The sequence below is a fragment of the Bidens hawaiensis genome, unplaced genomic scaffold (assembly GCF_021521415.1).
Source record: "Bidens hawaiensis isolate Kalapana, Puna unplaced genomic scaffold, B.hawaiensis_p1.1 tig00419456_1, whole genome shotgun sequence".
NCBI lineage: Eukaryota > Viridiplantae > Streptophyta > Magnoliopsida > Asterales > Asteraceae > Bidens > Bidens hawaiensis.
Genome location: NW_027504869.1, coordinates 193,536 through 219,201, shown reverse-complemented (window position 1 = coordinate 219,201; position 25,666 = coordinate 193,536). Strand labels below are relative to the sequence as shown.

The following is a 25,666-nucleotide window of genomic DNA, read 5'->3' as shown; positions in this document are numbered from 1 at the left end:
CAATTTCATAAATTGATTGAGGGTTATCTACAAGTGAGTATTAATGCACGTTTGATCAGTTAACAACTTACCCGAAATATGCTTAGATTAACCGGAAACAAGGTCAAAGATGATAGAACCGGTAAAGTCAAACTGCAGCTAACGAATCTTCACTTAAACGAGCAAGAAACGTTGGTTATAGGGTATGTGACGGCTGAGAATGCTTAGTTGCAGTAAACTTTAGGGTTTGGAATTATGATGTGTTTATATAGGGGTTAAACCAACTTGTTGGACAAGAAACGGGTCGATTTTGGTAACCGAATCATACAATTAAAGATGAAATCAGGTCTTGAATACATCGGTATATTTATATAATTATATATTATGAAGCTAGACATCATTACATACTAAATACAATAACTTGTGGCTCAAATTTAGTGATTTAGGGTTGATTTAGGAAAGTATAGCATTAAACGAAGATCACGAACTAATTTGGCTGATCTGGTTGCATCTTCGCGCCGTGCTAAGATGCAAGGCTGCATCTTCGCGCCACATGAAGGTGCAACTTCACCAGACTTTCAACTTTTGACAGTTTTAGTCCCTGTAGTTCCAAAAATGCATTTTTAAGCCATTTTAAGGAATTTTAAGAGTTTCTAAGGGCTATTTGGCACAAATGAAAGCTAAGTATAAAATAAAATAAAAATAATTATTTCACTAATAAATGCATAATTTTATTAATAAAAAGATCTGAAAAATGTTCATAACCCGATAAACGAATACAAATATGAGTACGAAAAACCCGAAATGTTACAGTCTCCCTTACTTCAGGGAATTTCGTCCCGAAATTAAGGAAAACCAAAACATCATCGTTTTGAAATTAATAAACTTTTAATGAAAATATCATAACATAGAACGTTTAATAACTGAAACAACTCTTTAAATGACAATCCAATAAGGGCACTTATTTATATGATCTACCAGCGACGTATCCACCATGTCCTTATCATCTCATCATTTGTACCATTACCCCAGTTACCTTAGGTTCTAAATCATAACACATAATTTACACTTTGTGATTTCCATGCGAGGAATCGAATAATTATGTTTCGGACCATAATTACTCTTATTGTCGGATGGTCCGCATAACTCGTTTCATCATGTGGGTTACAAAACGTTTAAAACCATCATTTTGAAAGAAACAACGTTTTGATTATTTCAAATATATAAAATTCAAAAGTTACTTAATAAATGTTCGAGTTGGATTATTAAAACCGTGTAATTCCTATTACATCTTTTGATTATGAAAAGTAGAATTTGGAAGACTAATAGAAAATGGATTTCTTGGAAGCAAACGCTATAATGAATTGTGATGGATATAAATAAGATAATAAGATAAGAGCACAAAAGCCTAACAAATTATAAAAGGAAACATCATTCATAAGGTGAAACGTGCAACATAGTTCAACTTAAAATCACCAAACGTCACAATTAACCAAAGAGTCGATACGATGCAAAAACGGAAAGATAAGATAGTCTTAAAACGAAAATAAATAAAGCAATAAAATTTTCAAAGTCTTCAAAGATCTTTAGTTACGGTTGACTTGATTCCCTTGACTTAGAGCACTTGAGGTACTTGGATCCATGAGAACTTGAGCATTTGAGGAAGATGGATTTGAATAACTTGAGTAGGGGGAACTTGAACAACTTGAATAAGTGGGGATTGGTTGAAGTGGGTTGGGAAAACTTGAGCTTGCGGGTATGGGGTTGGATAGGGTTGAGTCAAGTATGGGGAATCTTGGTTATCGAGAGGAGCTTGAAGGACATATGGTTGTTGGGTTGGGAATGATGAGCATTGGTAGTGTAGTAGGGTGCAGGCATGGCTTGAGCTTGGTGTGCATGGATAAGTCGAGGGCACGCATTGCGAAGATGAGTAGGATCTCCACAATTGTAACAAGCACGAGTAGTAGGGGGTTTAGGAGTAGACGGTGTACAACAAACATTAGCAAGATAACCGTAACGATTGCATTGGGTGCAAAGATGGCACGGAGATTGGGTCGGATGATGATAGTTTCAAGTGGAGCAAAATGGGTAAGGTCCGGTATAAGGTTTCTTTCTCAGATAATATGGAAAAACATTTAACACATAATCACTTATCATGAAATAATTAAATCATTCAAGTTATTAACGTAATCGGTTCGACATTAATCACCGGCTTACAATAGGACTCATGTGTGTGACTTGTTACTGACTCGTGTAAATGTTATGCGTGACGTGCGATATAACGGAGTTGGGTTAACGGTGTTAACGTGGAAGAGCGAGGTGTCACATTATCCCCTTGTTGAAAGAATTTTCATCCCGAAAAATGATAGGTGCCGCTAAGTAAGTAAGTAAACTCACAGTCTATAAATATGAAAAACATGAATTCAGTAAACTTTCCGCACATTGAAAGATAAAAACGAATTAAGTAGACATCCCGTCTATTGGTTACCATAACAATTGTTTCGGAAGTGTTTCAAGTGTTTAACAAAAATTTTCCGGTTGTCACATCATCCCCTTGTTGAAAGAAATTTCGTCCCGAAATTTTGATTGTATGAATTTGAAAATTTAACTGTAGTTTATTGACGGTAAGGGTGTCAGAATGTATGGTAGTATAAAGTGTTGAGAAATGTCTTGCATGAATGATTATGGTAATGCTTTATAAAATTTGAGATTCCTGGTTTTTGGTGCGAGTATCGGTTCTGCAAGGTTAAAGCGGGAGTGAATATGCTTAAGGGTTAAGATCGAAAAATGATCTGGCTTTAGTCTCCACCGTCAGCATACTGTTAGCGTTTATATATAGGGTGTACCGCAACTAATCCACCACACCAAAAGCACATTGCAAGTGGTTCCTATCACCAATCGTTACTTTGCCAATGCCAGTTGTAACCGAAGGGAGAATGGTGTAATCCAAATTCGTTCCTCAACTTTAGCTCGAAGGATTGAACTTAGGTGCTTTGTCTAGGGTAGACCCCAACGGTGGGTTAAATACACTTTAGGACATAAATACACACTGAGTCTTCTAGCAGAGATTGTAATTGCGATTGGTGTTGTAATACCGAATTTGATGGTGCATCCTTGAACTTCAAGCGACCTCTTCATCTATGAAAATTAAATAAGATCTATAAATTAAGTAAGCAATATTTGAATCTAAAATAAAGGTAAAATAAAGTATGTGATAACATACATGGCACCATATGGACTTGCATTTTGGTAATTATGATAACATACGAGTGCCAATACGCGGATTCTCGTCCACGCCCACAACTGCAATAAATACACCGGACCACATATGGTTACTGCTGATGAGGATGTTGCCTTGCAAATATTTCTATATAAAGATGCTAACACAGCACTACCGCATCTTAATCACCCACATTGCTCTAAATCTTCTAGGGGATTTAGAAATGATAAACTTATCAAGCTATTGGAGGTATCACTAAACAATGAACACACACATAAATAAAGGATGACACAACGTGCACGTTGTGTTAATTTCTCCGCAGTTGGATTTTAAGACATGGTGAATTTCTTTTTTTGAGAACGATGGTTGACTTAATCGAGTTACCCAGTAAGTCACTAGATGCATTTTGAACAGCAATACCTAATAGATATCGTATCTTGTGACTTCGTTCATCGAGATTCCATAGTGTCTCTACACCGAAACTATCGGACCCTCCACTAGTAAACCCCACAAAATATTATTATCTTCTAACTTCACCGTTGATTCACCAAATGGTAGGTGAAAAGTGTGGGCTTCAGAACCCCATCTTTCCACCAGGGCCGTGATTAACCCACGATCAAGAAGGAGGTAATTACAATCTATTATTCCACCAAAACCGGAAAACTTCACAAGGGATAGAACTTGATCATGTATGCCATGGTTATTTAAATGTGACCAATTTTTGATCACCCCTTTTAATAACAAGCTCGTCGCCACCACATTCGGCTTTTTGAAACAACCTAGTAGCTCAGTGTGATTGGTGTAAATATAAAAGATCATCAATGAGTGGAGCATTGTTTAGGTGATACAACCTTAAGTGAGAATGAAGGAGTTTAAGGTTTTAAGAAAAAATATGAGAATGAATGTGAGGTATTAATTTGAGGAGGATGTTCAAAGTATGATGAATATATAGGAAACACTATTTGTTGTTCAATGCAAACTTCAAACCTTCATGTATGATGCATGAGAATATTAGTAGGGCGGCATGAGAATATTAGTAGGGAATAAGAAAGTTCTGCATTGTTCCAATCATAAGTCATGTGTCATCTTTAAAAATAGCTCACGGGTTGTGATGATTGGAAATGAATCCGGCTACCTCAAATGGCTGGTCTTGTAAGGTGATGCCACATGTTAGAATAATATGTAAGGGAATAAAGTTATATCTAGCCATCTCAGAAGGTTGGACACCTAAATCCCATTTGCTTCATTGTTAGGTACCTAAAAGCCATTTTTTAATAATTGATCTACTATTTAAAAAAATCCGTTGTGAACACCATGCCCTCTCAAGCATTCTATGTGCTACGGAGGCCAAGCGTCATGTGCATAACAACGCCAACACAAACATTCTAGTGGATCCACCACACTAACAACCAATTACAAATTATTATTTTTTTGATTTTTCTTTCTTTTAATTAATTTAATTATTATTTTAGTGAGGTAGTGGCTAATTAACTCACAACGCTTAAATTAACGAGAAGTCTAGTTTCCTATGTGACGATAACATGGCATGATAACTTGTTTTTGTTAGTTATTCCACAACACACATCATATAATAACAAAAGAAAGGTTTTTTTAAGATGTGTCATTACCACAAAAGAAGGTTTTTGTGGGATGTGGCTCTTCTTTTTATTTTCACATTCTATTATTTTGACATTTGGCTTCGCTACAATCCAGTATTGTCAACCTCGTGATTAAAAGAATGAGATTAATAGTTTCCATGGTGCGATTTCCTTGCTCGCCTTTTTTTACTTCCCACGTTGTCGGTAACATCTATATCTATGTTGCTTTAATATTACGAACTGCTTTCAACATCCATCGATAGCATACTACAACACCTCTAGCCTCCTCTCATAATCGTTTGCCGGAAAACCCTTGCTCATAGAAAGCTGATTTTTGTGATTTAAAATGGGTTTTAATTACAATTGGGGGTTTGACCTTCGAACCACTGGTCCGACCATTTAAATACCAACCCAAACCCACCTGCAACAAGGGCCAAACATATTTTACAATAACTACAATGAACCATGGTTCGATTATTCTCACCATTTGGCTATGACACCTCTTTGATAATTGGCAAAATAACCGATACAAGCCGTGGTTTCAAACCACAGTCACCCTAAAAGTGAAACACCTGATAAAGCTATACCATTTTTTAAAACACTACTTAAAAACACAATTTTTTAAACAAACCCACTGGGAATTTTCAAAAAAGGGTGTTTTCCACCCTTTATGTTAGACGAAATTTCCGTTGGGCTGACTTGTTGAGCCTATGATGAGTTGGTATCTTGTTTATCAGGTTGAGCACCTGACTTGGTTTACATGGAATAAATTACTTGATGAACAAGTCGAGTCAATGACTTGAACAACAAGGAATTTATTTATTATTTATTTTTTAGATTTGTTTTTACCAATTAGTATTTGAGTATGATTATGGTTTTTGTTTAGTTGGGTTTTCAAATCTGAATTAGTATATATATCCGACGTTGTGGGTTATATCACGATGAAAATAAGAGTTTTTGAGTATTGTAATTTTTCAAACTAATGAAGATTACAAAGATCGAGCTTATGATCTAATTTCGTTTTCTGTGTAACTTCATTTTATGTTGGAATATTCCATATGGAAGTGTTCTTTGTTGTCGAATAATATATTAATACAATTACAAAATACCTATTTCAAATAGAATTTTAAAGACTGAATATTCAAGAAAAAGTTCTAAAATATTGTAGCAATACAGGTTATAAAACAAGAATCATAAGTCAACATTTTTTCCAGCAGTATGGAAAATTTAAACTCACCACATATTTATTAAGTGATCAAGGCATCCAAATTAACCAACAAAAGGCTAAGTCTTCATTCTTCACATATTTTTAATGCCTAAAACACCAGCAGTTAGCTGTCTTTGACCAATCTACAAACATAAATCATACATGCATGGTTAGATCATTTAACAACGAACATAGACCGAAACTAATAATATATTTTGACTGTTTTCTTGGCCTATTCAGTTAGAATTTAGGAACCGCCAAATTCCTTCGTTGCATAATGTTCATCACGTAGTAATGTAATGCCCGTAAATTTCATTAATCGGCTCGATCATTTATAAATGTTTGTTTAAAAGCAAGGGTTTCATCTTTCTAAGTCAGAGCCTTGTAATACATTTTGAAAGTCCATTTATCCATCGCTTTGCTCAAAACATCACCTCTTATTCCTTGAAGGCTAGTTTAGTATGTAACACCCGCTAACTTTCGTTTAACGGCATGCACGTTGTTAAGTTTGTATACTAATTGGGATCGATCTAGCATTCTTCAGGACTTCCTAGCCATTCTTGTAAGTCATATTAATTAACTTTCGGTCCAAAATATTATGTTTTACAAGTTTGAGGGCCTATGCGTAACATTTTAATGTAATAAGCCCTAACCTTGTCTTCCTCCCCCCTCCTACGTATGATCGGAGCAAGAGAGAAGCCCCACCATGTTTTTTTTTTTATTTTTCCAGCCATTCTATGGAGCCAAACTCCAATTCAAGGTTAGTATTACATCAAGGATTGTCTTTTTCACCATTAAAACTTTTTATTGAACCCTAGAGATGTCATAAACATGTTAGAGTTTGAGTTTTGATTAAAATAGTTGCCGACAGATTCGTACTCTTTTATTGTTTAGCCTGTAACTAGATGAAAATTGATTTTTTTTGGTCGATTTTTGATCCATGATACTCTACTTTGAGTCTAGTTTCCAGAAAGGTATAATTTGTAATTTTTGGATGAGATTTGAATATTTTTTATGATTTTATAAAAACGTGTGTCAATGCTGATGCGGGGTGACGGATTCTGGTCTGTCTTCCCGACATCATAACTCTTTTTTGACAAGTCCAAATTGGTTGATTCCACATCTGAAAGTTCACATTTTGAGTTAGGACCCCAATTCAATTGGAATCGTTTTATTTGGTTAGGGATTGATTTTTAAACAAATAAAACATTTTTGCTGCGCACTGAAATAGCTGCACATACCTTTATGTGTTGGAGGAATTTTTATGATTTTTGTGTGCATTGGAAAAACATAACAAAATTAGTTTTAAAAGCCTAAGAAAGTTATCAAACTCTGGTAAAAATTTCATAATTTATTTCAATGGTTTTCCTATGTAATAAAACACATCTTTGCATGCTAAAATCTACATGTTATACTAGTTATTGATCGATACTTTCGTTTTAGGCTTAACCGATGGCTGTCCTTTTGAACACTTTCGGGGCTGTTTTGATTGAGATTCTTGCTCCATAACCTTCTTAGGTATGTCCAATGTAACATACTTTAAAATCGTGTGCATTGGTGTTCGTTTGATTGGTCAACTAGTGGTAGATTGAAAGCTAATGTTCGGTTATCTAGAATAGTGAATTGTTGCGTTTAACGCTAGGTTTGAAGTGATTAACAACCAATTCAGTTCGGGTAGCTTCAGTTTGATATACGGGCTTTTAGAAAATTATATTTTTAGTATTGGGGCTGAATTGGTTGTCGATTACTCAAACGGGTCGGTACAACGCGAATTCGCATTTATTAGATAGTTGGTGCGTTGTGCTTGCGAGTTACCGACCCATCCAACTCGTGTAATGTCGTGTGGGCTAGTAGGCTGTGATTTTATTAAATTTGGCCCACACGGGGCTGAGTTGGATGTTAACTGCCTAAACAACTCTTAAACACGCATATTCGTCTCACCTAGCACTTCCGGGGGCAATTTGGGAATTCTTTATTTCCGAGACTATTTAAGAGTGATCTTGGTAAATTTAAGGCCCCGGGGGCTGTTGTAATTGAAATTGGTAAGGATGAGGCGTAGGTAACTCAAACCATGTTAGAACACCTCTTAGGACAAACGAGTTCATTCGGTATCGTTTGGTATTTATTGTGTATAATCCGACAGGCGTGTGAGTTGTGGAAATTATTAGGGATTCTCTAGCTCATGGTGCTTGTGTGCCTCATGTCAAGTGAGTTCATGATGCCCCTTTTTACTCTTTTCAAGTTTTGGGCTAGCATACACACCTAACTGATTTTGCTTGATAAACCGTGTTGGGACTTATATTTTAGACCGACGCATCGAATTATGATAATTATGGGTGAAAAATAATTAATATTTTTTGTCTCAACCAAGGGTGGATGGCTTGAAGACCAAGACATGCTAGACTAGTACAAATAGATGTATTTGCTAATTTGTCTAGTATGAGTGTATTGTGTATTGTGTGAGATCTAGGGTTTATCTCTTTGAGTGAGCCGCCGCCTCCAGGATGAGCTCTCCTAGAGGTGGCTGATCTTTATTGTATGTCTGAGTGCTATGTATGATAATCTTTTGATAAATGAAATCATACTGCCACTTCTTTATCTTTATGTTTCGATTGCATATATTTGTTCATCCAGTCTATTGTTCATTGTAATCGATTCAGGCTCTCTCCCAAACACCACTCATCCGTCCAAAACCCCCTATCAAGAGCGAATACGATTCGATCCTAGCTCAGATCCGAGCTCCTCCGTTAATAACGAACATTATTTACGCTTCCGCACCGGCGCTCGGTTCTCACAATTGGTATCAGAGCGGGTCGCCGAATCATTCAGACCAACCGCTGAATCTGATTCACCTCGCTCTTGAATCCACTATGGTCGTTAAACCGATGAGGTTTGTTGAAAATTTTTTAGGGTTTTGAAATTATTTGATTATTTGGGTAAAATTTATGTGGATTAATGTTTGGGTTGATGACTCGTTCGAAGATTCAACATCAATTTCATGTTTATTTGGTCAAATCGGTCCAGATCTGATGTAATAGTGTTTTTAGCTCGTTTTGGGGCAAAACCGTTATTGAAGATGATTTTCAGATCTGTAACGGCTGTTGATAGATTGAAGATAGATGGTTGATATCGAGATGACTGGGATATTGCTACAACGATTAATTTCAGATGAAGAAGCTTGGTTCTTGATCTGAAAATTAGGGTTTTATATGCTTGTAACTATTTCTGATATGAGTGTGCTGCTTGAATAGTAAAGAGAATATTGAAGAACGTTGCTGCTGGTACAATCTGATATGCAGAAGTCAAGAATGAACAGGTAGGTACCAGTAGCAATCTAATCATTTTTTGTAGCAGCAGATGGAAGATGCAAAGGGAATATTCAACCAGGTTCTGTATTGGAAAATCATTGATTGATGATGCAGAAAAGAAGTCTAGATGTCTCGAGCATGATAAGAATGGTCTCAAGTATGTAAAATGACTAAGTGTTGCTTCGAGCACAGCTTATCTCGAGCATATCTTATATCGAGCACATCAAGTTTGGTTTCGAGCACATGAACCCCGAGCACATCCTGGTTTATCTCAAAATCTATCTTTTGGTCTCGAGCACACTTTGTTCTACAAAAGCAAACCTTCTTCGAGCACACTTTGCTTTTGTGCATGCTCAGGAAAAGAAAAGAAAAACTAAGTAATTTTCGAGCATGGTCTCGAGCATACTCGATGACAGAGAAAAAGACAAAGTATTTTCGAGCAAGGTCTCGAGCAAGCTTGAGTAAAGACAGAAGCATGCTCGAGTAACAACAGAAAAATACAAGTGTTTTCTCGAGCAAGGGCGAGCAAGCCCTCGAGCATGCTCTCCAGCATGCTCGATACAGAAAAACACTAAGTATTTACTCGAGCAAGCCCTCTAGCATGCTCGATGAGAGAAAAAGACTTATTTTCTCGAGCAAGGGCCTCGATCAAGCCCTCCAGCATGCTCTATGTGAGAAAAAGAAAAGTATTTTCTCGAGCAAGGTCCATGCTCGAGCAAAAATAAAAAAAAAATTCTCGTGAGGGACTTTGACTTATGTGTGCTCGTGAACCGATAATCCATGAATGAATTACACTTGAGATTTTTGGTGCCGTTGACCGTTTGACCAAGCTGATCTTTACGGAAGATATATACCATGGGTATTTTGGTAAATTTTATCCAATCATCAACAAGCAAAAGGAAATCAAAGCCTTATCAATTTTTCACAACTTCATCAAAGAGCTTTACAAGAAAAAGGGTTGACCAAGCTCACGGGTTTAATCACTTATGAGTGTCAACCATATAATGTTTTGTTTATATTTGTTTATTACAGAATCAACAATCTTGATAAGGATGGTCAAGGTTGTTTCACCCATACTTGATTTGAAGACACAATTTTCAAAGACAATTGCAACGAAATTGGGGGAGTTAAAATTCCTGAATTTCATTGCAAATTGCTTGCTTCAAATCAAGTGAAAAGACTCAAGTTAAGGAAAAGTTGATCAATAATCCAAGATTCTTTAGAGATGTTTCATTGTTTGTGAGTATGGTACGATCGAGCATGATTTACTACTTCGAGCAAGGTTCTGAACCTTAAATGGTTGATTCCTCTAAGTGTTAAGGCTTCGAGTAAGCTACACTTCATCTAGAAAGAGTATTCTTCTATCGAGCATGGATTGCCAATCGAGCAAACAGCTTGATCATACAGGTTTTAACCAAGTGTTGCGAGCACAGGATGATCGAGCACATGGGGACGAGCATGGATGTAATAAGAGGATGTCACGTGATCAAAGCAAGGACTTCGAGCACAGTTCAGTTACCGAGCAAGATTTACATCCGAGCATGCTAAAGATTGCTGAATAAGAAAAGCTGAAGACATCAAGAAGAATGAGCTTGCTCGATGGACTTATTCGAGCAAAGCTTGAACAAGTTTAGAGGAACGAAGCTTACTCAAAGGGAATATGTATTCTTTGAAAGAGAATATATTCCAAGTAAAATATGCTCGAAGACACTCATCGAGCATACCTAGCTAAGGAAAGGTTTGAAGATGACTTACAAGGAAAGAAACAGATTTGAAGAATGGAAGATTATTTGCTGATCACATAGAGTTGAAATTCGATGACATCAGTCTAAGGGGGAGATTGTTGGGACTTATATTTTAGACTGACGCATCGAATTATTATAATTATGGGTGAAAAATAATTAATATTTTTTGTCTCAACCAAGGGTGGATGGCTTGAAGACCAAGACATGCTAGACTAGTATAAATAGATGTATTTGCTAATTTGTCTAGTATGAGTGTATTGTGTATTCTGTGAGATCAAGGGTTTATCTATTTGAGTGAGCCGCCGCCTCCAGGATGAGCTCTCCTAGAGGTGGCTGATCTTTATTGTATGTCTGAGTGCTATGTATGATAATCTTTTGATAAATGAAATCATACTGCCACTTCTTTATCTTTATGTTTCGATTGCATATATTTATTCATCCAGTCTATTGTTCATTGTAATCGATTCAGGCTCTCTCCCAAACACCACTCATCCGTCCAAAACCCCCTCTCAAGAGCGAATACGATTCGATCCTAGCTCAGATCCGAGCTCCTCCGTTAATAACGAACATTATTCATGCTTCCGCACCGGCGCTCGGTTCTCACAAACCGTTTAAATGATTTTTCATAGGCGTACTTGGATTATTATATATTTTGGTATGACATTTATGTATGTATGCACATGTGTTAACTTATGGCCCATAGGCTTACTTGCAGTATGGTATTTCTTGGAATAATATATACGTATGTAAAATTTACGCATGTGTTACTTCATAGCCTATGATTAGTGATGTTAATTAGTTATTATTAACTAAGGATTTTTACGTATGCCTACTTTGTGTTTGCATACATTGGGTGGTGATCTTAGCCGGGCCAAACTATACTACTCAGGTTCTAAAACCCTGTGGCGGGCCCTGGAAAGCACGTAAATGGGGGAGCCTAGTGTGGCATGATCACCATCGGATGGAATGTTGCGTGCATGATGATCTTGGTCGGGCCAAACTATACTACTCAGGTTTTAAAATCATGTGGCGGGCCCTGGAAAGCCCGTAAGGGGGGTGGCCGTGTGGCATTATCATCATAACGGGTCGCTAAAATCCCGTATCACGTGCTTGGGTCCTACGTTGTTCGACCTTCATGTTATTATTTGGATGTTATGCATAGGGATATATATGTATATGTATATATATATATATATGTATATATGTAAATATGGCTACTTATCCTTTACCCATTGCCTATTTGTTCATATCCCGTATTATATTTAAACTCTTGGAATGATTTGTATAAATGTCGTTTATTAAAACTTGAATTCACTCAGCTCAAGCTGACTTTGTGTGTATGTTACTTTGAGTTTCAGGTTAGGGACTCGAGATTACTACTTGGACGTGCTGGGGACTACTCGGACGGTTTAAGGCGTTCCTAGTCACAGATTTTGAAATAAAACAGACATTTTGTTTACATTTGATTTTTGGGCACTTGTACCCGGGTTGGGATTTTGGATACTTAACCTTTACCGCTACTTATTGTTTGGAACCTTTTCCAGGTTTTGGGCATTTTTAATACTCATGAATTTCCGCTGTTAATTATCATGAAATGGTTTTTAATAAAACGAATTATTTTTGGTTTTAAATTATTGGGAAATTTTGTATATGATTACCAGCTGCAGGATTCCCGGGAAGAGGGGTCTTACAAGTTGGTATCAGAGCCATGGTTTGAGCGATCCGAGCATTCCAGAATGCTTGGACTCGAACTGTAAAAGAAAAGACTAGAAATGCCAACCTCGAGTAGCTGCATGCCAAGAGGTAATTTTAATTGTTTAGTCATTCTTATAAGTTTATAATTTCATTATGTGTATAATTTCTTACGTGTTAGATGGTATGCTAATATGGTTAGTGGCAGGGGTGCTTAGGACGGACGGGTAAAGTAAACAACTAATAACACTTGATCAACGTTATTAGCAGTTTACCGTTACCTTTCATGTTCTAAATGCTACTTGTGCTTAACTGTGTTAGGGTTCCGTCTTTGTAGGGATAGGATATGGCTAATGCTCGTGTCGTTAGCGTTAAAGTTCATCTCATTCCTTAAATTCTCCTATTCATTTCCTATCCTCTCGAACGCTTTGCGCATAATTGTTTAGCTGAGGCGTAGCATGATGTCACTCTGGGTTCCTTTTTACTTGACCGCTTAAATTCATCGCTCCTTCAAGAACGTATGTGTAATAGTTTAGCTAATAATATCATCCCAAGTACCATTTTACTTGTTGAATTACAGGCTTCGGTTTTGTTTGACTCGGGTGCCAATAGGGGTTTTGTGTCTACCACTCTTTGTTCAGCGTTAAATAAATCACCCAAGCACGTAAATGATATATTTGAGATTGAGGTCGCTGTAGGAAGTTCTGTTCTGTGTCTAAAGCTATTCAGGGCTATTTTATTGAGTTGTCTTGGTATAGATTTCCGGTGCAGTAGTATCTAATGCCGCCGGCCTGTTTCGATGTGGTGCTTGGGTTGGATTGGCTTGCTAGCGTGGATGCTCGGATTATCTGTGGTCAGAACTTGTGTATCAACTACCGTTAATCGAATAAACTTACCGTGAAAAATAGGTACCCTCTACCAAGGATCGATGACTTATTAGATCAGCTCCAATTAGCTAGTTGGTTCTCGAGGATCGACCTTAGGTCGGAGTATCATCAGATGAAAATTCGGGAGCAAGAGATCCCTAAGACCGCTTTCCGCACTCGCTATGGACCTTTTGAATTCCTCGTGATGTCTTTCGGTTTGACCAATGCACCGGCAGCGTTCGTGGATCTTGTGAATCAGGTGTATAGGCCGATGCTTGGCCGTTCTGTTGTTGTTTTCATTGATGACATTCACATGTATTCCAAAGGCGAAATCGATCACGCTCGTCACCTCACTGAAGTTTTGGATGCTTTGGGAGGAAACAAGTTATACGGGAAATTTTCTAAGCGCTCTTTCTGGTTACGTGAGGTTCAATCCTTGGGTCATGTTATTAACCCAAATGGCATCTTGGTAGATCCTGCAAAGGTGGAAGCCATAAATAAGTGGGAATCTCCTAAGTTACCATCTGAAATTCGTAGCTTTCTGAAACTGTCGGCAGTCGTGGTTGCGCTTAATTTATGGAAACCGTATCTACATGTTATTCCTTGTGTCATTTGCATTGATTATAGGAGTTTAAAGTAATTCTTCGAGCAAAAGGAAGTAAATATGCAACAACGTCGGTGGTAAGAATTGATTAAAGATTATGATCTTAAGTTTATGTACCATCACGGTAAGGCTAATGTGGTGGCCGACGCGTTAAACCGGAAGGAGAGGCCGAAACCCATCAGTGTGAAATCTTATCTGCTTATTCTCAAACCTGATATTTTGCAGCAGATAGCCAACGTTCAGAGTGAGGCATTGCAGGTGGAATGGATTACGTCGGAACATATGTGGGGTCAAGAAAAGTTGTTGTAAGTCATTGGAGACGGGGCGAAGTATAATGATTGTCAATCGGAGAAGGCCATACAAACTCTCGAGGATATGTTGCGGGCTTGTGCTATCGACTTTGGTGGTAGTTGGGATTATCATTTTCCATTGGTTGAATTTTCTTATACCAACAGTTACCACGCCACTATTAGGATACCACCGTTTGAGATGTTGTACGGGCGTAGGTGTAGGACTCCTTTCAGTTGGGGCTCCATTGGTCATAAACAATTGGGTAGTTTAGAGATGGTTAAGGCTGCGACAAAAAAATTGATAGATTAAGGCTTTTATGAAGGTCGCTTAAGACCGGCAAAAGTCCTATGCGAATAACAGGGGAAGGCCTATTGTGTTCGAGGCCGGCGATCAGGTATGTTAAAGGTTTCTCCTTGGAAAGGTATCATTCGCTTTCATAAGCGGGGGAAACTTAGTCTGAGATTCTTAGGTCCGTTTCGTATCTTGTCCCGTGATGGGGAGGTAGCTTATAAACTGGATTTACCTGACGAGCTTGCTGGGATTCATCCTACATTCCATGTGTCGCATCTAAGGAAATGTTTGGCAGACAAGAAGGCCCGAGTGCCTCTTGGGGTCATTGAACTCGATAGTAAGCTGAGTTATATTGAGGAGTCTATCGCCATTCTTGACCGACAAGAAAGGCAATTGAGGAATGAGGTGGTTAGTCAGGTGAAGGTGCAGTGGGGGCACCGTGAGGGTTCCGAGGCTACTTGGGAACCCAAGGATGATATGATGAAGCTCTACACGCAGCAGTTCCTGTCTTGGCGGGATTCGTGGACGAATACCATTGTGAGGAAGGTAGACTTATAACGCCTGTAAATTTCGTTAATCGGCTTGATCGTTTATAAATGTTTGTTTAAAAGCCGGGGTTTCATCTTTCTAAGTCAGAGCCTTGTAATCCATCGCTTTGCTCAAAACATCACCTCTTATTCCTTGAAGGCTAGTTTAGTATGTAACACCAGCTAACTTTCATTTAACGGCATGCACGTTGTTGAGTTTTTATATTAATTGGGATCTATCTGGCATTCTTCAGGGACTTTCTAGCCATTCTTGTAAGTCATATTAATTAACTTTCAGTCCAAAATATTACGTTTTACAAGTTTGAGAGCCTATGTGTAACATTTTAATGTAATAAGCCCTAACCTTGTCTCTCTCCCTTCCTCCCTCCCTCCCTCCCTCCTACGTACGATCGGAGCAAGAGAGAAACCCCACCATGTTTTTTTTATTTTTCCAGCCATTCTATGGATCCAAACTCCAATTCAAGGTTAGTATTACATCAAGGATCGTCTTTTTCACCATTAAAACCTTTTACTGAACCCTAGAGATGTCATAAACATGTTAGGGTTTGAGTTTTGATTAAAACAGTTGCTGACAGATTCGTACTCGTTTATTATTTGGCCTGTAACTCGATGAAAATTGATTTTTTTTGATCGATTCTTGATTTCATGATATTCTACTTTGAGTCTAGTTTCCAGAAAGGTATAATTTGTAATTTTTGGACGAGATTTGAATGCTTTTTATGATTTTATAAAAACGTGTGTCAAAGCTGATGCGGAGTGACGAATTCTGGTCTGTCTTCCTAACATCATAACTCTTTTCTGACAAGTCCAAAATGGTTGATTCCACTTCTGAAAGTTCACATTTTGAGTTAGGATCCCAATCAAATTGGAATCGTGTAATTTGGTTTGGTATTGATTTTTAAACAAATAAAACACTTTTGCTGCACACTGAAATAGCTGCACGTACCTTTCTGTGTTGGAGGATTTTTATGATTTTTGTGTGCATTGGAAAAATATAAACAAAATTAGTTTTAAAAGCCTAAGACATTTATCAAACTCTGGTAAAAGTTTCATAATTTATTTCTATGGTTTTCCTATGTAATAAAATACATCTTTGCATGCCAAAATCTGTATGTTATACTAGTTATTGATCGATACTTTCGTTTTAGGCTAAACCGGTGGCTGTCCTTTTGAACACTTTCGGGGCTGTTTTGATTGAGATTCTTGCTCCATAATCTTCTTAGGTATGTCCAATGTAACATACATTAAAATCATGTGCATTGGTGTCCGTTTGATTGGTCAACTAGTGGTAGATTGAAAGCTAGTGTTCGGTTGTCTAGAATAATGAATTGTTGCGTTTAACGCGACGTTGGAAATGATTAACAACCAATTCAGTTCGGGTAGCTTTGGTTTGAAATACTGGCTGTTGGAAAATTATTTTTTTTAGTATTGGGGCCGAATTGGTTATCGGTTACTCAAACGGGTCGGTACAACGCAAATTCGCATTTATTTGATAGTTGGTGCGTTGTGCTTGCGAGTTACCGACCCATCCAACTCGTGTAGTATTGTGTTGGTTAGTAGGCTGTTATTTTATCAAATTTGGCCCACACAGGGCTGAGTTGGATGTTAAGTGCCTAAACAACTCTTAATCACGCATATTCGTCTCACCTAACACTTCCGGGGGCAATTTGGGAATTCTTTATTTCCGGGACTATCTAAGTGTGATCTTGGTAATATAAGGTCCCGGGGGATGTTGTAATTGAAATTGGTAAGGATGAGGCGTAGGTAACTCAAACCATGTTAGAACACCTCGTAGGACAAACGAGTCCATTCGGTATCGTTAGTAATTATTGTCTATAATCCGACAGGCGTGTGAGTTGTGGAAATTATTAGGGATTCTCTAGCTCGTGGTGCTTGTGTGCCTTGTGTCAGGTGAGTTTATGATGCCCCTTTTTACTCTTTTCAAGTTTTGGGCTAGCATACACACCTAACAGATTTTGCTTGATAAACCGTTTAAATGATTTTGCATAGGCATACTTGGATTATGGTATATCTTGGGATGACATTTATGTATGTATACACATGTGTTACCTTATGGACCATAGGCCTACTTGCAGTATGATATTTCTTGGAATAATATATACGTATGTTTACGCATGTGTTACTTTATGGCCTATGATTAGTGATGTTAATTAGTTACTATTAACTAAGGTGTTTGCGTATGCCTACTTTGTGTTTGCATATGGTGGGTGGTGATCTTGGCCGGGCCAAACTATACTACTCAGATTCTAAAATCCTATGGCGGGCCCTGGAAAACCCGTAAGGGGGGAGCCTCGTGTGGCATGATCACCATCGGATGGAATGTTGCGTGCATGATGATCTTAGCCGGGCCAAACTATACTACTCAGGTTATTAAATCCTGTGGCCGACCCTGGAAAGCCCGTAAGGGGGGCGGCTCGTGTGTCATTATCATCATAACGGGTCCCTAAAATTCCGTATCACGTGCTTGGGTCGTACGCGTGTTCGACCTTCATGTTATTATTTGGATGTTATACATAGGGATATATATATATATATATATGTATATATATATAATATGGCTACTTATCCTTTACCCAATGCCTATTTGTTCATATCCCGTATTATATTTAAACTCTTGGAATGATTTGTATAAATGTCGTTTATTAAAACTTGAACTCACTCAGCTCAAGCTGACTTTGTGTGTATGTTACTTTGAGTTTCAGGTTAGGGACTTGAGATTACTACTTGGACGTGCTGGAGACTACTCGGATGGTTTAAGGCGTTCCTAATCAAAGATTTTGAAATAAAACAGACATTTTGTTTACATTTGATTTTTGTGCACTTGTACCCGGGTTGGGATTTTAGATACTTAACATTTACCGCTACTTATTGTTTGGAACCTTTTCCCAGGTTTTGGGCATTTTTAATACTAATGAATTTCCGCTGTTAATTTACTCTTAAATGGTTTTTTATAAAACGACTTATTTTTGGTTTTAAAATTTTGGGAAATTTTGGATATGATTACCAGCTGTAGGATTCTCGGGAAGCAGGGTCTTACAAGTAAGAAGTTTATTCTCAGACACAAATGTAAGAAAATTGATTAGGAAAGAACTGGAGAACGACTTAATTCCTCAGATAATTTAAGAGCCTTAGATTTCAACACTTGGTACCAAACAGTTACAATTATTAACCGATTTGAACTTGACCCATAATTGCATATACAAACGACTTGCTGCTGAATTCCAATGCCACTTAGAAATTAGTTCGCCTAGCCAGTGGATAATGCAAAGAACATGGTTTAAAGGGGATCTTTGATTATCCCACACGATAACTATGGCTAGCAACCTCTTAGTTATGTTGTTTGGAACTTTAAAAGGCTCACAATGCAGTTCAGGGAAACAAGTTAGTATTGCCGTCAGCACCACTAAAACCACAATAATTGTTGCCCATCGCCAACACCACCGTCACCCTATAGTCCCCTACTACGGCTGAGATCATCTCATCGTCGTTCCCCTCACCTTTGCCACCACCTCCAGATTACCAATAGCCACAATATAAAAATATAATGGGTGAACCTATTTGGCAACTTTTTTTTTCTAAAACGACTAATTTCAACCTGATCGGGTTTGACCTGAACCTAGCCTAACCCAAACCCATTTTGCACCCGTCACCAATTGAGTGATACGACCCGCCTTTTTGCCAAGATTAGGAATAAGGTTTCAAGTTATAGGGTCCTACACAAATGTAACCCTTTGTACTGTGGAAAAAAGAATGATTCATGGATTAATGAAATTAATTTGTTCCATATTCATATAGATCCGGAAAGCCATACTAGCATTAAACAAGAGTCACGAAGAACATGAAACATACTGCGGACGAACCCGCACTTGGGAGTTTTGTGATGTATTCCAAACCCCTATGCCTTTACCACCATCAAGATCACGTGACCATAAGATTGTAATGAAGAAAGTGTTACTATTAGATGGATTTCATTTTAATTTTGTTAAAGATAAGGGACTGACCGTATACATAAGAACATAACAACTTAACTAAATAGTCAAAAAAACTTTTAAGTTGTTAATGGAGTGTAGTTAAGCAGGAATTAACACGATTGGCTAATCCAGACTGGAGTAATGTTTAATAGATAAGGTTTTAAAAGAACAAAAGTGAAACCATAATCAGGCAAAAGAAATAATAACCATGTTGAAGTTGGACAAGGAGGAGTAGCAATATTTGTTATCCCTTCTAACATCAACACCACACACTTCATAGAGGGGCGAAGAGCGGGCTCATCCTGAATGCACCAAAGTCCCACTTTGGCAAACCACTCCAAACTCTCTTTCTCCACTTCTTCATGTCTGACAAGCAGGTCCAGTTTCCCTCCTTCAAAGCATTTGTAAACCCATTTCGAGAGAATAATTTCATCTGGATTGGATACACGTACTTCCAAGTTCCTTCTACAACATATGATATCCAGTAACACGACCCCAAAGTTGAAAACATCAACCTTCACTGATATTGGGACGTTTTTCTGCCACTCGGGTGCCAAGTACCTACGAAACAAAACAAAACATACGGTATGCTCATTTCAAGAAACCATTAGATAACATGAATCTTGAAAATAGTAGTACCCTTACCCTCTAGTGCCTCGAGCATCTGTGAATGTCTTGGATTGATCTGGCATGAGTAATTTGGCCATTTCGAAGTCAGAGACTTTAGCAGTCCAGAAATCCTCCATTAAAATGTTTTGAGGCTTTATGTCACAATGAATGATGGGTGACTCACATTCTTAATGAAGGTACAGGATTCCTCTAGCAACGTCAAGGGCGATTTGCACTCTTTCAGACCAGTCTGGAAGTCTTTCGGATTTAAGCAGACGGTCAGCTAGGGTTCCATTGCTCATGTACTCATAAACAAGAAGCCTCTCGGATTTACCTTCTGCACAATAACCGAGGAGCCGGACTAGATTTCGGTGATGAGTTTTCCCGATCACCTGCATTTCAGCTCAAAATTCTCTCTCGCCTTCATCTACCACCTTCTCGAGCCGCTTCACTGCTGTCTGTTTATTCCCTTTGTGAATACTGCCTTTATAGACCGTACCAAATGAGCCCCTCCCTAACTCTTGTTTGAACCCGTTAGTTGCCTTCTTAAGCTCATTATAAGTATATGATCTTAGGATGAGGTCCTCAGCCAGCCCTATAGTTCTACTTTCCATCAATCTCTTGTACTCGAGAAGACAGATTTGAATATGAAGAATCCAGACATACTTAGGGAAATGAATGAATAGATGGAAAACCCGATGATTATAACAAGAATCAGAACCCATGTTCTCTTGAGTGTACTCACTAGCCCTTATGGCACCTCTACAGAACTAGCATTATAGGATTCATTCGCTTGGCCATATAGGCTTATTGTGCCCACCTTGAAGAAACCCGTAGATGCCTTGTCATCATAAACTCTTCTTAGATACCGCAGTGGGTACTTGTGTTTCTCACAGAAATAGTCTTCTTCGGTCACACCCCCAAATTACGACTAACGGAGTTTTATCGCGAGGCGCATGACATACCAGGATCTAGCTCATTCGTTATACCAAACAACCAAATTAAAGTATTCAAAACATTTATTTAAGTCTCATTCAAACTTGAGAAAACAAAATCCAAACCGATAATTTAAAAGTATTGCGGAAGCGTTAAAGTAAGTGTTTTAAGATAAACAATAACAATGTGTTTGAACATGCACAACCCATCATATATAAACAATGTGCAATAGAAGTTCATGCGACAAGTGTGACTCCTGATTTATGCAATGCAACCCGCTCCTTAGCACACTTAGCAACCTGGGCAAGTATAAATACTCAAGAGTCAACACGAGGTTGTGAGTTCATAAGTTGTAGTAAAAAGTACTATATATACGTAGCATAAGTAGTGTATGTAGATTTAGCACTTTTCAAATATACCAGGGTAGCTAACTCATTTACAAGCTACAAGACGTTTGAACCAAAGCTGACTGTCTGTATGCCTTCTTACCAGGTCTATCACAAAACACTGGCGATGTATGTTAGGACAATTTACACCCGTCCGACCTCTAGTCGAGTTATAGTAGGTGGGGTTTGTCAAACCTAGTAGTACTACTTAAATTTCCCCGCGATCCCATCCTAAAGGTTCAAGGTATGTAAGGACTTTAAGTGATATGAGGGCATCTAGTATACACTTGTGATATATAAGAAAATACATAAATCCAAAGTTAGTCAATGCGTTTTCATCCTGAAAACCAGTATGTAAGTATGTCCATGTTTTCAATCCAGAAAACAACTCGCTGCGTTTTCACCTAGAAAACCAGTATGTAAGTATGTCCATGTTTTCAATCCAGAAAACCAGCAAGGAAAATGTTTTGTTGTTTTCAATCCAGAAAACAAGTATACGAAAATAGTTTTGTTGTTTTCGATCTAGAAACAACTAGGAAAAAGCATGAACTCACCTGGTGACACGTGTAATGGACTTTTCTCAACCAAATGTATGCACTTGACTTCGTTAACTGTTACCTAGTACAAGTGCTTAAGCTATGAGACTGTGTTCAATAACACATGACTCTAAACCTCACCTATGGACCCACACACAAACACAAACTTGACCCAACGACTCGTTGGTGATAATAAGTAATGTCAAATGTACCAAAAAGTCCTAACATGTATCCACACATTATATCATGGCAAAAGCAACCAACTATTCATCTAACAACTTAACTTATGATCATTCAGTTCACGAGACAGATTTTAGCATGTACAAACTAATTTTATTCACTATGCGAAACTCAAAGATAAATTCTACAAAACTTATCACAGTAGAATAAATGGATTAGGTTTCTCAAAAAAATTTTATTATATTTTTATCATGTACAAAAAGCTCACAATAATTCAATCATTGCAGATAGGTACAAATAGTTTAGTAGATTGCGCAACAAAAAGTATTTTAATGGTTCAATAAATTCATTTATCTAAATTATGCAAAGCCAATTGGGTTGTCTCCTAAATTCATAATGCTAAGTTCCAGAAGTGGAACTAATGCATTTGGCTTTGTCAATCTCAAGTTATGATGTCGGGAAGTTAGACCAGAAAACATCCTCCCATATCAAATTAGACATGCAATCTTGTAAAATCATAAAAACTCTTTTGTATATCCAAAAATTACAATTCATAACTTTCTGGAAACTAGACTAGACGAACTATATCCTAGAATCAAGAATATATTAAAAAGCATCGTTTATCATCAAGTTACAGTCGAAACAATAAGCAAGTACAAAGCTGTCAGCATTCTGATTTCAACAAATATCGATCAATAATCATGTATACGACAACCCTAATGTTCTACCACACTAATAAACGCTCCAACATCTTTACAACCATCATAAAACCTCCAGTTACAGAAATATTTCATATCTTATTAGGGTTTTTCAACACGAACACTAGACAAGCACATAAACGAGTTATTATCGATGAAACACTTACAATTAACGATCATATAATGATGTTGATGACCCCTAATCTTCCTAATCACCCACAAGCTCCCAGAGTGACCCAAGAACTTATGTATTTCGTCCAATGACGGCTGGAAAGGGTTATGGGGTGATTAGGGTTTGAAAAATAGGTTATAAAGAAATTTTCCCGACCTGGTCGTCCCCCAAGCCGCACGGAGGATGAGGCCCCGGGCTACGAGACGCGCAAGGAGCTTAATTTTTTTTTACACTAGACTTTTAATAACTAATTATAATATGGAAAAACATTTAACACATAATCACTTATCATGCAATAATTAAATCATACAAGTTACTAATGTAACCGGTTCGACATTAATCACCAATGCTTACAATAGGACTCATGTGTGTCACTTGTTACTGAATCGTGTAAATGTTATGCATGACGTGCGATATAATGGAGTTGGGTTGACGGTGTTAACGTGGAAGAGTGAGGTGTCACAGTTGGCTTGGTTAACAACATAGTTATGGTGGTTGGATTTACGTTTATGACGAGAAGGAGTACTAATGTGCAGAGGGGTTTTGGTTTCGGCCTTAGCATCAGTGGAGGGATCGGTTTTGGAGTTTTCAAGAGTAGGTTTAGCATCCTTGGAAGGTAGGGTTCCATCTCTAACATGGTCATCAAATAGTGAAGCAGCAAGAGCAATAGCTTCCTCGATCGTGAGAGGGTCTCGACTAACCAAAGCATCACGGAAAATTGTCGGCAATCCATGAATGTACTTTCGAATACCACGAGACATAGGAGTTACAAGGTCAGGTACTAGCAGGCTAAGTTCCTTAAAAAGGCTTGAGTATGTTGAATTGTCACCACCGATTTGTTTGAGTTCCCAAAACTCCGTCTTGAGCCTTTGCAGTTCATGCTCCGGACAAAACTCTCTCTTCATTGCATCTTTGAGTTCCTCCCAAGTCATAGCCAAAGCTTCTTCAACACCGTGGAGGTCCTTATAAGAGTTCCACCATGTGAGAGCCCCTTACTCAAAGACGCTCAATGCGAACCTAGTACGCTTATCGTCCGGACATTCGCAGCGGATAAACTTGTTCTGTATTTGTTCAAACCAACGGAGGAGCTTAGTAACATTCTCCTCGCCAAGATAAGGAGGGGGTTTAGCACTTGTGAAGTTCTTGTAGTGGTAGTTGTTTGGTGTAGCCGAGGTAGCGGATCCATTAGAGTTGATATTTTGCAGTTGGGACACGACCTCGGGTAAAGCAGCAGTGAACTCCTTAGTGATTCTAGCAGCCAAACGGCGATCATGAGGGTCAACAAACGACGATGATTACGACGATGAGATTGAGAAGACATTCTACGATGATCAATAATGAAAATGTGTAAGATGACGGGTAAGTTGTGGAAATGAGTTGATGTGAAATAATAGAGATGCGTATGTATATATATGTGTATGAAGTTATGTTAGTGACGACTCGAGGACGAGTCGGGATTTAAAATAATGTATATAAGTTTGAGGCATTTAAGTAAATAAATAATGCTTATGAAATTTTTCCAGGAATAAAATAACCATACATATCAAACGTGTTGACCTCCCATGAGCTTTCCTTGGAAATTTAATTGGCCTGACTAATTAAGCAACATAATGTTTGTGAATTGGGCCTCCCATGAGCGTTCCATGGCAATTTGAACAGCCCAATTAAAATAACGAGTAATAAACAATTGAATTGGTCAGCCTATTAGCGTTACATGGCGTTTAACTGACCCAACGAATTAACGAATTATCAAATCAATGGAGTTGGTCAGACCATGAGCGTTACATGGCATTTAACCAACCCAACTAAATATCGAATCAACAAATCAAATATGAGTAGTTGGTGTATCTCGGGAACCACCCCGGAAGATACGTTCCAACCAAAAATCGAATTGAAAATGGTTTAAGAAATGGATAGTTGGAGTGCCTATGGATTTCCATATATTTTTCACCCAGCTAAGCATTTAAAATGATTTAAAAACACAATTTGGAAGGTTTTTTCCCGAATTTAGCCATGAACCACCGTGAATTCAGTTTTTAAAAGGAGTGCAACCGTTTAGCCTGTTACGTTTGATCACTTAAGGTCCTCGTATGACATCTCGTTCTGCTTTGGCCTAGAGACTCGAGTACTGTGGTCAGGTTATCCTCCAGGTAAAGAATAGCGTCTAACCTGGGTTCTTGGAACCGTTTTGCCAAGGCCCAACTCACAGTCCCCTACGGCTACTAACCGAACATGCCCTACTTCCATGCTCTAATGAGAGGGGTAAAAACAAAACTCGGGAATTCTTAAGGAATTTCCCAAAATAAAAGGATAATCTACTAAAATAAAAGATTTAGAAAATGTTTTGAATGTGAGGCATAGCCTCGGAATTTGTGTGTGCGTGAAATCAATAAATAAGATGGGTATAATAAAATAATTAATCTAAGCAAGCTACAAACAATTAAATAGCACATAAGGCAGTTCAGATAGGCACGTATAGGGTTTATAACATATGACTAGGACCATTTCTAACGACCTATCTTATAACCTTCGGCTCGGATACCAATCTGTCACACCCCAACCTAAGGTGGAAATAATGGGGCGTGATCCGATTGCTCACAGCTCGAAGATACTATCATACATAAAAGGTGACAATATCTAATTAATTATTTTATTGAAAGAATACACACAATATCCAAATATAACAAACAATTTAAATATATGAATGTAAGCTCAAATAATGATTATCTTGTTTATATCCTATGGTCTTGTCTAAGTGTCCAACTTCAATCTTCAATACAAAGCAACCTGCATATGCGTAGAAAATAA

General features: G+C 37.9%; 1 pseudogene; it reads right to left on the bottom strand.

Moving 5' to 3' along the window:
• Window positions 1-6,063: 6,063 nt before the first annotated feature.
• On the bottom strand, window positions 6,064-23,790 carry LOC143608928 (G-type lectin S-receptor-like serine/threonine-protein kinase LECRK1; annotated as a pseudogene).
• Window positions 23,791-25,666: the final 1,876 nt, after the last annotated feature.